The sequence below is a fragment of the Bison bison genome, unplaced genomic scaffold (genome assembly GCF_000754665.1).
Source record: "Bison bison bison isolate TAMUID 2011002044 unplaced genomic scaffold, Bison_UMD1.0 scf7180017864241, whole genome shotgun sequence".
Lineage (NCBI taxonomy): Eukaryota > Metazoa > Chordata > Mammalia > Artiodactyla > Bovidae > Bison > Bison bison.
Window position 1 is genome coordinate 542017 of NW_011494813.1, and position 15598 is coordinate 557614.

General features: G+C 40.2%; 1 non-coding gene across 1 annotated transcript; it reads left to right on the forward strand.

The window, feature by feature from the left end:
- The first annotated feature begins 1225 nt into the window (after positions 1-1225).
- TRNAE-UUC lies at positions 1226-1298 on the forward strand. The gene has a single exon. It is a non-coding gene; the product is annotated as a tRNA-Glu (tRNA).
- The last annotated feature ends 14300 nt before the right edge of the window (positions 1299-15598 follow it).

A 15598-nucleotide genomic window follows, 5' to 3' on the forward strand; every position in this document is an offset into this window, starting at 1 on the left:
TACTTGAGCAACCACAGGCTGTAGGGAAACTGCACGTATCATAATTCCTAGAGGAACAAAAAACCCTCCTAGAGCACTTGGTCATATCCATGAAAACTGGCTGACCCAAAGCAGTCTCAACTCCCTGTCCCCCTGGAAAAATGAGAAAGCCTCTTTGCCTCCAGAATCTCATATGACTCACCTGTGGATTAGACACAGCACTCTCAACTTCATAGTACTGTTATGAAGGCTGATGGGATAATGTACAAGAAAGCACCTTTTTACACTGTTACATGCCAGCAGCTACAAACCCTTGCTTACACACACACAACACACATACACACATGTTGAAAATCTCCTGATTCACCTTGTAGTTGGGAAGCAGCACACACACACACACACGTTGCAAATCTCCTGATTCACTTTTTGTTGGGAAGCAGCAGCTGGACCTGTGAATACTCCACCCTCCTCCTCCCACCTTCAGGGTCTCTGATCTTTGAGCCAGGTGTGTGTGTCGTGTTTAGGTCCTTGACAAACATACAAGGAACGCTCAGGTGAGAAGCCACAAGAACTTACATGGGTTCAGTTCTCACTTATGCTTGTGGGACTCAGCCCTCCCACACTCTCCCCATCTTTCCATCTATCTTCAATTTCTGACTGCCTGTCCCCTAGCCTGCAAGCTCCCAAATCAGACAGACCAAAGACAACAGCCTTATAGAGACCACACGACTAGTCCCCCTGACTGGACAGGGCCAAGTCTCTGTCTGCCTCTGCTAGTGGTTCTGCTCCTCTGGCCGGACCAGGTCTGATGGGGCCACGCTCTCACCTCCAGACTCATGCTTGCTCCCTACCTTCCTCAGCACGGCTTCACCCCCTTCCAGCACTTCCCAGGACTTCCCTGTACCTTCAAGCTTTTCCAGTTTTAAAACAACTTTGTCAAAAGCCATAAAGCTGAAAGGGTTTTTCACAGGTTTAAAAGAAAAATCTCTCCATGTAGATGGCCACCATTTCACAACATAATGTCAGCATGTACCAAATCCTTTTCAAAATGAGGATATCTGCCACTTCAGCCTGCTCCACTTTTAGAACTTATTTGAAAGATATACCTTGGATGTATAGAAAGGATTATCATGTCAGTTTAATTCATCATGATGAACTATTGAAGAAATAGTAAAAGAAATATTAAAATTCAATTTTAACCATATGGTGAATTATTATGCATCCATTAAAAGCAGTCATGGGGAATTCCCTGGTGGTCCAGTGGTTAGGACTCCACACTTTCACTGCCGAGGGCCCAGGTTCAATCCCTGACCAGGGAACTAAGATCCTGCAAGCCATGCAGTAAGGCAAAAAAAATATATATATATATATAGTCATAGAAAAATAAATTGCAAGAAGCAGGCTTTTCATAGAAGAGGAAAAATTCATGGCCTATAAGCTCATTTCATTAAGAATGACAAAAAAGCAAACCAAGATTTCAACAAGATGTGATTCTATACCTATGAGTTTAGCAAAATTCAGAAGTTTAACGAGATCAAGCTGTGGATCAATAGCTGGTAAAGGTGTAAAATAGCACAACCACTTTGGAAAATTGTTTGGCATCATCTTGACAAGTTGAACTCTCACATACCTTCCAACCCAGTAAATGCATTTCTGACTCTGCATCCCAAAGAAATGTTTTCACTTGGCACTTGAATACCAGAGGCATATATAAGATCAGAGCAGTGTCTGCAATAACAACAACAATGAAAAACTAGCAACAACCCAAGTGGCCACCAACAGGAAAATAAATCAATAACTTGTGCATATCCACACAATGCAACGTGATAATGGCAGAGAAAATGAACCACTGCTATACATATTGTGGATAAATAATAAACATTATGTTGAGAAGGGAGAGGTAAGTGACAGAAGGCTATGTGCCATTCACACAGTGCACAAAACAAGCAAAGACAAACAATAGGGCTTTTAAACAGATACAGGGGCGTGTGCATGCTAAGTCGCCTCAGTTGTGTCTGACTCTTTGTGACCCCATGGACTGTAGCTCTGAGGCTTCTCTCTGCATGCAATTCTCCAGGCAAGGATACTGGAGTGGGTTGTCATGACCTTCTCCAGGGGTTCTTCCCGACCCAGGGATCCAACCCATGTCTTATGTCTCCTGCATTGGCAGATGGTTCTTTACCACTAGCGTCACCTGGGAAACCCAAACAGATACACATTAGAACTAAAGCCATATTCCATTTAAAATGGTGGGCCTGAGGATGAGAGGTAGGAGATTCAGGTAGGGGAAAGCAGATACAACTTTTTGGTAATATCCTATTCTTGAATTAGGTGGAGGATACACAGTATTCATTATATTTTTATGCTTGAGAACTAACATCAAACTTACATGTAATCTTTTGAATATATCATTTTTTCTTATTACAAGACATTCTGGAGTCAAGTGGGTTCACTTTTGAGAGCAGCCAGAGGAGGATTGTTTGACGTGCCATAACCAGAGAGTTAACTCTGTTGGCAATACTGAGAGAAGAAGGCTATTTTGGATGAATTTCCAATTCTACAGAAACATCTTTATCTGTTTCTTCTAACCTGTTTCTGCTTATTTTGTAAGTTTTGCTTCTCAAAAAAAAAAAAATTCTTGCCAAGCAATTAATGCCATGTAAGATACTTCCTGCCAAGTCCTCTGTGAGTAACACTTCTGAGCAGCTGAATAGCATCCTAGCATGGTGGTAACAAGCCCATGTTCCCAAGTCCAACCGCCTAGTCCCAAAGGCCACCCTGCCATGTACCTGAGGTACGTCACTTACTTTCAGTCTCACTTTGTCATCTTTAAAATGAGCATGATAATAAGAGTCCTACCATACTTCACCGATGTGATAATTAAATATTTGTGTAATAAAATGCTTGACAACTGATATTCAGTAAGGAAATTCTCATTTCTGGCAATATGGCACACTAGTACCCAGAACAACACTCCTGATAAAAAGAAATTTTATAATGTGCTGTATAAAATATTTTAATTTTTTAAATGCACCCTTAAACCAACAAGAAAATAAAACAACTTATATCCTGATTTTGGTCTCTAGAACCCTTTCCCATGAAAAGAGATCAGGATTCCTTGGAGAAACACCTGGTTCCAGGGGGAACCAGGAAAGATACAAAGGGAAGGAAGGAATCAGGAAGGATACAAAGTAAGCCTGTCACATTTTTGTAGCGCTTGAAACAAGGAAAACTTTCAAAGATTAATGGAATCATATCAAAAAGACATAGAGGTAAGTCTAAGGGGATCTTAAGGGCCTAATAGTGATAATATAGGAATCAAAAAGTAATTATTATAGTTTAATGGCACACATTGACTATATTAAAACCAAAAATTCCAGTGTATTTAAAAAAGATATAACTGGAGGGAGGAGGAACTCATTTACCACCATCTAAAGAAGTTATTAAACCAAATTCTTACTGTGAAAATTGGTAAAGGGGAAGAATTAAACATTTACCCTGGTTTTCTAGTATAAAATATATTTCAGTAGAGCCAAATGGCTCTATTTTATAGAAAAAAAAAGCCAGCTAATAAATACAGAAGGAATAAGAGTACTAATTAAAAAATCTTCATTTCACAGCCTCAATAAAATTTTTTATTTTTTTTTCAACAAATGAATGAATTAACTGCTGACTGATCCAACCAGTCCATTCTAAAGGTCAGCCCTGGGTGTTCTTTGGAAGGAATGATGCTAAAGCTGAAACTCCAGTACTTTGGCCACCTCATGCGAAGAGTTGACTCATTGGAAAAGACTCTGATGCTGGGAGGTATTGGGGGCAGGAGGAGAAGGGGACGACAGAGGGTGAGATGGCTGGATGGCATCACGACTCGATGGACGTGAGTTTGAGTGAACTCTGGGGGATGGTGATGGACAGGGAGGCCTGGCGTGCTGCGATTCATGGGGTCACAAAGAGTCGGACACGACTGAGCGACTGAACTGAACTGAATGGAGGTTAAAAGCATTAGGAAAAAGGTTGATAAGGAACTAAACAGTTATATAGTGCTAAAGGAATATCATTTAGAGAATTCCCTGGAGATGCTGTGGTTAGGTCCTTGCTTTCACTGCAGAGGGCCCAGGTTCAATCCCTGGTGGGGGAACTAAGATCCCTCAAGTTGTGCAGTATGAACAGAAAGAAAGAAAGAAAGGAACATCACAGAGACTCTTCTTGGTTAAGGAATGTCACTGTGCACTCAAGAGATCAGCCTGCTGTCCCTCCAACATCCATGTCTCTGATGATATGGATACAAAGCTCACAACAATTCTTCTGACATAAGCAAGCCACAAAATGTTCACTTCATACCAAGAATAGCTTCCATCTCAAGAACCATTTTCTTTGCTCATTCACAAGAAGGAACTTCTCATTTGTTAAATTTTTTTCAGGAGAGTGTAGCAATTCAGTTACATCTCCATTTCTAATTCTCATTCTCTTGTCATTTCTGCCACATCTGCAGTTACTTCCTCCCCTGAAGTCTTGAACCTCTCAAAGTCATCCATGAGGGTGGGAGCCAGTTTCTTCCAAACTCCTATTAATGTTGATATCCTCTTCCCATGAATATTCATGAATATTCTTAATAGTATCTAGAATGGTGAATCCTTTCCAGGATGATTTCAATTTACTTTGCCCAGATCCACCCACTATCTACTGCAACTATAGCTTTTTGAAAAACAGAGTTCTTAAATAGGAGTTAAAAGTCAAAAGTACTACTCCATCCATGGGCTGAAGAATGGATGTTTTGTTAGGATAACATGGCATGAAAACATTACCTTCATTGTAAATTCTATTAGCGCTCTTGGGTGACCAGGTGCATTGCCAATATGCAGGAATATTTGGAAAGCAATCTTTTTTTCTGAATATTAGTTCTCAACAATTGGCTTAAAATATTCAAGTAAACCCATGTTGTATACAGATGTGCTCTCATCCAGGCTTTGTTGTTCCATTTATATAGAGTACAGGCAGGGTGACTGAACATAATTCTTAAGGATTATGGACTTTCATAATGGTACATGAGCACTGGTTTCACCTTAAAGTCACCAGTTGCATTAGCCCCTAACAGAGTCAGCCTGTCCTTTGAAGCTTTGAAGGCAGGCACTGACTTTTCCTCTATAGCCATGAAAGTCCTACCTGACATCTTCTTCCAGTTTAAGGCTTTTTTTTTTTTTTTCATCTACGTTGAAAATCTGTTGTTTAGTGTGGCCACTTCTGTGAGTTATCCCAGTTAGATCTTTTGGTTAACTCGCTATAGCTTCTACATTAGCACTTGCTGCTTCACCTTGCCCTCTGATGTCACAGAGATGGCTTCTTTCCTTAAAATTCACGAATCAACTTCTGCTATCTTCAAACTTCTTCTGCAGCCTCCTTACCTCAATCACACTTCACCAAAATGAAGAGAGTTAGGCTCTTGCTCTGGATTAGGCTTTGGCTTGGGAGAATGTTGTAGCTGACTTGACCCTCTATCCAGACCGCTCAGACTTTTCTCCATATCAGTAATAAGGCTATTTCACTTTCTCAACATTCGTGTGTTCACTGGAATAGCACTTTTAGTTTCCTTCAAGAACTTTTCCTTTGCATTCACAACTTGACTGGTACAAAACACACATCTTTTGGCCTATCTTGGTTTTCAATATGCCTTCCTCACTAAATCATTTTTAGCTTGTGATTTAAAGTGAGAGACGTGCAATGATTCCTTTCACCGGAACACTTAGAGGGCACTGTAGGGTTATTTATAGGTTTATTTATTTATTTCTGTTGGCTGTGCTGGATCTTTGTTGTTACCTGGGCTTTTCTCTAGTTGCAGTGATCAGAGTGTACTCTCTAGTTACAATGTGCAGGCTTCTCGTTGCCATGACTTCTCTTGTTGCAGAACACTGGCTCTCGGGCACTCGGGCTTCAGTAGTGTGGCTCTCCAGCTCCAGAGCACAGGTTCAAAAGCTGTGGTGCACAGGCCTAGTTGCTCTGGGGCATGTGGGATCTTCCGGGACCAGGGATCTAACGCGTGTCTCCTGGATTGGCAGGCGGATTCTTTACCACCAAGCCGCCAGGGAAACCCTATAGGATTATTAATTGACTTAATTTCAGTGTTGCTGTATCACAGAGAACAGGGAGGCCTGAGGAGAGGGAGAAAGATGAGGAACAGCTGGTCAGTGGAACAGTCAAAACACACACAACACTTATCAATTAAGTGTGCTGTCTTATATTGCATACTTCATGGTACCCTAAAACAATTCCAATAGTAACATCAAAGACCACTGATCACAGATCACCATAACAAATATAAATCATAATGAAAAAGTTAGAAATACTCTAAGAATTACCAAAATGTGACACAGAGACACAAAGTGAACAAAGTCAATTGGAAAACAGCACCAATAGAAGTGCCCAAAGGAGGGTTGCTATAAAGCTTCAATTCGTAAAAAAAAATGCAGTATCTGCAAAGTTCAATAAAATGAAGTGCAAGGACGTCCTTGATGGTCCAGTGGTTAAGAATCTGCCTGCCAGTGTAGAAGACATGGGTTCAATGCCTGGTCCAGGAGATCCTACATGCCACGTGGCAACTAAGCCCATGCACCACAACTACTGAGCCTGTACTCTACAGAGTCCACAAGCTGCAGCTACTGAAGCCCACGTGCCTAGAACGCATGCTCTATGACAAGAGACGCCACTGCAAGGAGAAGCCTGTGAACTCAAACAAAGAATAGCCCCAGCTTGCTGCAACTAAAGAAAGCCCGTGTGCAGGCAAGGAGACCCAGCATAGGCAAAAACAAATAAATAAAATGAAGTGTAATAAAACAATGTATGCCTATATATCTTTATGATGGAATACTATTCATCAAAAAAAAAAGAAATGAACTCCTGTTACACTCATCATGGATGACTCAAAAACGTTATACTGGGTGAAACAGCACAGTCTATATAATTCCATTCATATGAGACCTGGAAAAGGAAATTCTCATTTATAATGACAGAGAACAGACCATTGGATTGCCAGAGCACTGAAGGACACCGACCAAAAAGAAAACAAGGAACTTTGTAAGGAGGGTGGGTAATGGAAATATTTTATATCTTGGTTATAGTATCGGTCACACAAATGCATATAGTTAATCAAAGCTCCTCAAACTGTATACTTGAAATGGATGTATTTTACATAAATTATTTCTCAATAAAGTTGGTTTAAAAATACTAGCAAACTGAATTCACCATTGAAAAAAAAAATTCATTCAAAACAAAGCAAGAAGATTCTCAAGACCAAGTTAGTTGTGGTATGTGAGTAAAAATTAGCTTCAGTTCAGTTCAGTCGTTCAGTTGTGTCTGACTCTTTGTGACCCCATGAATCACAGCACACCAGGCCTCCCTGTCCATTACCAACTCCCTAAGTTTACTCAAACTCATGCCCATCGAGTCAGTGATGCCATCCAGCCATCTCATCCTCTGTCGTCCCCTTCTCCTCCTGCCCTCAATCCCTCCCAGCATCAGAATCTTTTTCAATGAGTCAACTCTTCGAATGAGGTGGCCAAAGTATTGGAGTTTCAGCTTCAGCATCAGTCCTTCCAATGAACACCCAGGACTGATCTCCTTTAGAATGGACTGGTTGGATCTCCTTGCAGTCCAAGGGACTCTCAAGAGTCTTCTCCAACACCACAGTTCAAAAGCATCAATTCTTTGGCGCTCAACTTTCTTCACAGTCCAACTCTCACATCCATACATGACCACAGGAAAAACCATAGCCTTGACTAGACGGACCTTTGTTGGCAAAGTAATGTCTCTGCTTTTGAATATGCTATCTAGGTTGGTCATAACTTTCCTTCCAAGGAGTGTCTTTTAATTTCATGGCTGCAATCACCATCTGCAGTGATTTTGGAGCCCAGAAAAATTAAGTCTGACACTGTTTCCACTGTTTCCCCATCTACTTCCCATGAAGTGATGGGACCGGATGCCATGATCTTCGTTTTCTGAATGTTGAGCTTTAAGCCAACCTTTTCACTCTCCTCTTTCACTTTCATCAAGAGGCTTTTTAGCTCCTTTTCACTTTCTGCCATAAGGGTGGTGTCATCTGCATATCTGAAGTTATTGATATTTCTTCCAGAAATCTTGATTCCAGCTTGTGCTTCTTCCAGTCCAGCATTTCTTATGATGTACTCTGCATAGAAGTTAAATAAGCAGGGTGACAATATACAGCCTTGACATACTCCTTTTCCTATTTTCAACCAGTCTGTTGTTCCATGTCCAGTTCTAACTGTTGCTTCCTGACCTGCATATAGGTTTCTCAAGAGGCAGGTCAGGTGGTCTGGTATTTGCATCTCTTTCAGAATTTTCCACAGTTTATTGTGGTCCACACAGTCAAAGGCTTTGGCATAGTCAATAATGCAGAAATAGATGTTTTTCTGGAACTCTCTTGCTTTATCAATGATCCAGCAGATGTTGGCAATTTGATCTCTGGTTCCTCTGCCTTTTCTAAAACCAGTTTGAACATCTGGAAGTTCACGGTTCACATATTGCTGAAGCCTGACTTGGAGAATTTTGAGCATTACTTTACTAGTGTGTGAGATGAGTGCAATTATGCGGTAGTTTGAGCATTCTTTGGCATTGTCTTTCTTTAGGATTGGACTGAAAACCGACCTTTTCCAGTCCTGTGGCCACTGCTGAGTTTTCCAAATTTGCTGGTATATTGCACTTTCACAGCATCATCTAGTGTTAGTTGAACAATTAAAGTCATTTACCATATTAACAAATTAAAGGAGAAAATATATGATTATCTATAGAGAGGTCACAATAAAATTCAACAATCATTCAGTGTTTTTGGCCACACCACATGGCTTGCAGGATCTTGGTTCCCCAGTCAGGGATCGAAATCAGGTCCTGGTGGTGAAAGCGCAAAGTCCTGACCACTGGACACCAGGGAATTCCAAACAATCATTCATAATTTTTTTTAAGTTTGGTGACCTAGGAACAAAAGGGAGCATCTTTATTCTGATAAAGTGGATTCACAAAAAACCAACAGGAAGTTTTTAGTTAGTATTAGCCATAAATATACATGTGGGGGCTACCATTTTATAGTTAATGTAATTTGCTCTATAATTCAATAAGCATTATTGGACCTACCAAATTCCAGATCCAGAGTTCAAGGAAATATAATTTATAGATCCTGACTTCAGGGATAGAAAAAAAATCTGGTGATGGAGTCTTAAGCAAAGTCATTTAAGAAACATCCTCATTTGGAGTGAGATTTAAACAGATTCACTTGATTTATATTTTTAAATTAAAGTGTAATTGACTTACAATATTATATACAATATATTATATATATTCAATTGTTCCACATAGTGATTTGATAGTTTTTACACAACAAAATGACAGCATGAGAAGTCTCATTACCATCTGTCACCACAGAAGTTATCACATTACTGACTATGCTATACATTACATCCCTGAGACTTATTTAAAATACATCCAGAAATTTTATTTGATCCTCCCAGAGAAACATGCACAAAAATGAATCAACACATCCACACAAAACTTATTCATTTTAAATGCAAAGCAACATGTGATTAATACCAAATGGTGATGACCAATATTTATCTTGTGCAAGGCAGTAGAATGAATCCGAGCTACAACAATGAACCAGAGTTAGGAGGTTTTATTTAATGAAATCATGTCATGCTTCAGGGATTCAGTTTGTCATACAGGAGAGGTAAAACTGTCTCCTTAATTATATTTTATTCTCTACATTTTGTGTTTATCACTCAAGATTTGTATTATTGAATAGGTTTTCCACAATGCACAGTCTCATGAAAAATTCAGTAGTTCATTAAAAGCTGAGAATTTTCACATCAAAATTTCTGATTTAGGATATAAATGTATTATTTATAGAGATGCATAAAATTGTTTTCTCAGAAGAATATTGAGAAGAGGGAAACAGAATCAGTTGATTTTGTCACAAAATGGGGAGAGACTGGCTAAACATGCACCAGCCTCTCATTCCAGAACATGACCTAAAATGAGTTTAAGGAAATTGTCAGCTGCGGTCAGTTGTGAACAATCACATTGTTAATCACTCAGCGTCTCTCTCCTTTGAGTCTCTTCTCTGTTTAAAAAAGCATGATCTCTGGGCCCCAAGCATTTTGCATTTATCTTTCCTTCTGGCTTCTGCTTTGCAACACTAGGCTGAAATTGCTCTCTGTAAGATCGCCAGTGGGGGCATCCCTGGTGGCTCAGACTGGGAACCTGCCTGCAATGCAGAAGACCCGGGTTCAATCCCTGGGTTGGGAAGATTCGCTGGAGAAGGGAACAGTTACCCAAACTCCAGTATTCTTGCCTGGAGAATCCCATGGACAGAGCCTGGAGGGCTACAGTCCATGGGGTCGCAAAGAGTCAGACACGACTGAGCAACTAACAGACACACACAAGATCACCAGCAGCACCCTAGCTAGCCAGTGGTCTCTTTTCAGCCTAACCTCTGGCTAATTTCATAGCTGGCTCCCCTTTTGTTACGCCTTTCCTCACTTAGTGATACCTTCCCAGGTCCCTCTCTGGTTCTTCAAATATTCAGCTCAGGTTCTTCTCTCCCAGAGGGAATCTCAGGGACCCTGTGGCTTCAGCTACATTGGACAATGATGGTTCCCACCCCTAACCCCCAACTTTCTTCTGCTTCTGTTCCAAGAAATGCCACCTCTGAATGCCCAAAATGGAAGGCACTCTTTCTCACCAAACCCCTTCTTTCGCCTATGCCTCACCATGGTTAATATGGCAGCGCATCTGAGTGCCAAGGCTCTGGGCTCAGAATCCACGGCGACATTTCCATCTCCCTTACCACCAACAGATCCAAGGGCTCTCAAGTTCTGCCAGGTGGGCTCCTGAGCGTAACTAAGTCTGGGTGCTCCTCTTCTTCCACTGTTTCTTTTTCTTTTTGTTTACTTACTTCTTTGGCTGTACCGGGTCTTGGTTGTGGCACACAGGATCTTTTAGCCATGGCACGCAAACTCTTAGCTGCAGCATGAGGGATCTAGTTCCCTGACCAGGGATCGAACCCACATCCCCTGCAGTGCAAAGCAGATTCTTAACCACTGGATCACCAGGGAAGTCTCCACTGTTTCCATTAAGCCTCCATCCTCTTACCCAGACTGCTTGCCTAGACTGCAGCTGCTGGTCAGCCTGCCCCCAGCTTCTTGGCTTCAACCCCTTCTGCCTCCAGAAAGACCTTTTAATACAATAATCTGAGTACCTTCTTGGTGCAATGGGCAGCACATTAGTCTCATAATGCAATCATCTCTTCTTGTTACTTCACTGCTTTGCTTGAATCTCTCAATGCTTCTCTAATGACAGCAGGTTAAAGTACAAATTCCATAGTATAAAATATGAGGCTTAAAAAACCTGGATTCCACCTCTTTTTCAGCTTCGCTTCATGCTTTTGTCCTCCACACGTCACCCCCACATGAAATACAAATGCACATCTACCTCTGCCACCCCATTATGGTGCTGCTGCTGCTGCTAAGTCTCGTCAGTGGTGTCCGACTCCTAGCGACCCCATGGACTGCAGCCCACCAGGCCCCTCCGTCCATGGGATTTTCCAGGCAAGAGTACTGGAGTGGGTTGCCATTGCCTTCTCCCGCCCCATTATGCTAGGCCACACTGAACTCTGTGATACTCCCCAAAGTCAGCTTTCTCCTTCACGCCTCAAGCGCTCTTCCCTAACATCCAGGGTTGCTAGATTTAGCAAATAAAAACCTAGGCTACCCCGATAGATTCGAATTGTCCTATATGTCTAAGTATTTCACATAAACCATGTTAACAATTTCACCTTTGTACTCATCTTTATATCACCTATGATAGGTAATATTGTCTACCTCATACCAGTCAGAATGGCCATCATTAAAAAGTCTACAAATAACAAATACTAGAGAGTGTGTGAAGAAAAGGGAATCCTCCTACACCATTGGTGGGAAAGTAAGTTGGTGCAGCCACTATGGAAAACAGAATGGAAGTTCTATAGAAAACAGAATTACTGTAAGATCCAGCAATCCCATTCCTAAGCATAAACCTGGACAAAACTATAATGTAAAAAGATACATGCACCCCTATATTCACAGCAGCTCTACTCACAATAGCCAAGACATGGAAATGACCTAGATATCCATTGGCAGATAAATGGATAAAAAAGGTGTGGTACGTATATACAACGGAATTCTACTCAGCGATAAAAAAAAGAATGAAATAATGCCATTTGCAGCAACATGGATACAACTAGAGATTATCATACTATGTGAAGTAAATCAGAAAGAGAAAGACAAATGCCATGTGATATTGCTTATATGTGGAATCTAAAATGTAGCACAAATGAACTTATCTACAAAACAGAAGCAGACTCACAGACACAGAGAACAGATTTGTGGTCGCCAAAGCAGAGAGGGTGAGGGAGAGGGATGGAATGAGAGTTTGGGGTTGGTAGAGGCAAACTATTACATTTAGATGGATAAACAGCAAGGTCCTACTGTATAGCATAGGAAACCATATCCAATCTCCTGGGATAGACCATAATGGAAAAGAATATGAAAAAAGAATGTATATATGTGTATAACTGAGTCATTTTGCTGAACAGCAGAAATTAGCACAACAGTGTAAATCAACTATACTTCAGTAAAAAAAATAAAGAAAAAGATAAATAATGTTACTAAAATTCATTTTATAGACAAGGAAGCTAAGGCATAGACAAGTTACAGAACTTGGCCAAGGTTGTATAGTAAGTGAGGAGCACCAGAATTTAAACCCAAATCGTCTCACAGCAGATCCCATGCGATTAATCTTTCTACTTTGACAGCTGCTTCTGTCTGCACGGTGGAGGTGGCTTATGTCTGCATGGCGGTGATTTAGTCATTCAGTCGTGTCCAGCTCTTCCAACTCCATGGACTGTAGCCCACCAGGTTCCTCTGTCCATGGGATTTCCCAGACAAGAATGCTGGAATGGGTTGCCATTTCCTTCTCCATCTGTTGGTATAGTACTTTGCAATTCTCTTTTTTCTTGTCCTTGTGTGATATCTTAGGAAAAGATAAAATATGACCAAGACTCATGCACCACTGTACACAAGAAATACAACACTTAAATAAAGCTGAAACCCCCCAACTGCATTCCCTTCCCCTGGTAAACATCATGTTTAGTTGGTCCTGATCCTCACAATTTGTGTATATGTTGTTTACAAAATATAATATTATTTTGTATTTTTAACATATGGTCATGTGGTATATATTCATCAGTAATTTGCATTTTTCTCTCCTATTGTATTTTTGGGACTTAGCTGTGCTGACACATATAGTCTTATTCATTAATTTTCACTGCTGCATAATTTTTCATTGAATGACTATATCACAACTTATTCATTCTCTTATTAATGGATATTGTTGCCAATTCTGGGTTGTTTTTTTTTCTTGCTTTGGCTTTTATTTTATTTTGTTTGTATGAGTGTTTGGTTGATTCTGATTGCTTTGGTTTTTATTGACTAGCAACAAAAGCTTTTATAAACTTCTTGCACATAGCTCCTTAGGCAAGAATTTCTCTTTAGTAAGTACTTAAGAAAGGAATTTCTCTTAAGAGTGAGTATGTGCATTATTATATTGGAAGTCCTAGCTAACAGAGGGAAACAAAAAGAAAAGCCACAGGGAATAAAAAGGAAGAAACTAAAAAGCCAGTATTTACAGTCAATCTAGCTGACTATACAGAAAATAGAAAATTTAATAAGAGAGTTCAACAAAAATGGCTAGCTCGGTCATATCCCACCCTTTGCCACCCCATGGACTATACAGTCCATGGAATTCTCCAGGAAAGAATACTGGAGTGGGTAGCCAGTCCCTTCTCCAGGGGATCTTCCCAACCCAGGGATTGAACACAAGTCTCCCACATCACAGGCAGATTCTTTACCCACTGAGCCACCAGGGAAGCCCAAGAATACTGGAATGTGTAGCCTATCCCTTCTCCAGGGAACCTTCCTGACCCAGGAATCAAACTGGGGTCTCCTGCATTGCAGGTGGATTCTTTACTGGCTGAGCTACCAGGCAAGCCCAAAATTTAATAAAAGAGTTCAACAAAAATGGCTAGATATTAGCTCAATGTTTTAAAATTTATTATATTATTATACTATAGCCAAAAATAATTAGAAATATAAATTTTAAGAATAGGAATAAATTTTACAAAAGATGTATAGGGCCTTTAGTGAAGAAAATCATAAAAATTACACGATGCATTGTATAGCTAAATAAATAGATACACTTCCCTGGTTGTTCAGTGTTAAAGAACTCACCTGCCAATGAAGGAGATGAGGGTCCGATTCTTGAGTTGGGAAGATCCCCTGGAGAAGGAAATGGCAACCCACTCCAATATCCTTGCCTGGGAAATCTCAGGGACAGAGGGCCCTGGAGGGCTACAGTCCATGGGATTGCAAAGAGTTGGACACCACTTAGCTACTGAGCATGAGCATGAAATAGATTCACAATATTCATGAATAGAAAGACTCAATAGTATAACATTAGCTTTCCTCAAAGTTATCTGTGAATTCATTGCAATTCCAATCATACTTGCAACAGATCTGGGAGAAAACTTGTGCAGTGCATTTATTCAACAAAGAATGGTATATCTGAAGTATATAAAGAGCCACACAAAATAGACATAGTGTTGTAAGTAAATTATACTTCAAAATTAAATAAACAAACAAACTTATAGAAAAACTGATTAGATCTGTGGTTACCAGAGGGAAGGGGGAGATGCATGAAGGCAGTCAAAAGGTACAAACATCCAGGTATGATGCAAACAGGTACTAGGGATGTAATACACAACATGATATAGAATTAACACTGCTGTATGTTATCTAAGAAAGCTGCTAAGAGAGTAGATTTTAAGAGTTCTCATCACAAGGGGAAAAAATTTGTATGTATGTGAGATAATGGATGTTTACTAAACTTATTGTAACAATCATCTCATGATGTACATAAGTTAGCTCATTATACTGTACACCCTAAAAAGTGCTGAATGTCAATTATATCTCAATAAAACTGGGAAAATTTCTAATTAAAAAAAAAGAATCACACAAGACAAAGTAAATAGACAAACAAAATCTTAGGAATATAGACAGTATATGTGGTGGTTTAAAATCTGCTCCCAGATTCTGTCTATATTTCCTTCAAAAAGTAGAGCTAATTTCCTTCTCCTTGAGTGTGAGTTGAGTTTGATAATGCATTTCAAACAAAAAGAATAAAGTGGGAATGAAGGGAGGCTTGTGTGTTATTTCCATGACTAGGTCATAAAAGGCATCACGATTTCTCTGTTATCTCTTGGGTTACCTGATTTGGAAGATGCTAACCACTGTATCAGAACTGGACGTGGAACAACAGACTGGTTCCAAATAGGAAAAGGAGTATGTCAAGGCTGTATATTGTCACCCTGCTTATTTAACTTCTGTGCAGAGTATATCATGAGAAATGCTGGACTGGAAGAAGCACAAGCTGGAATCAAGATTTCTGGGAGAAATATCAATAACCTCAGATATGCAGATGACACCACCCTTATGGCAGAAAGTGAAGAGGAACTCAAAAGCCTCTT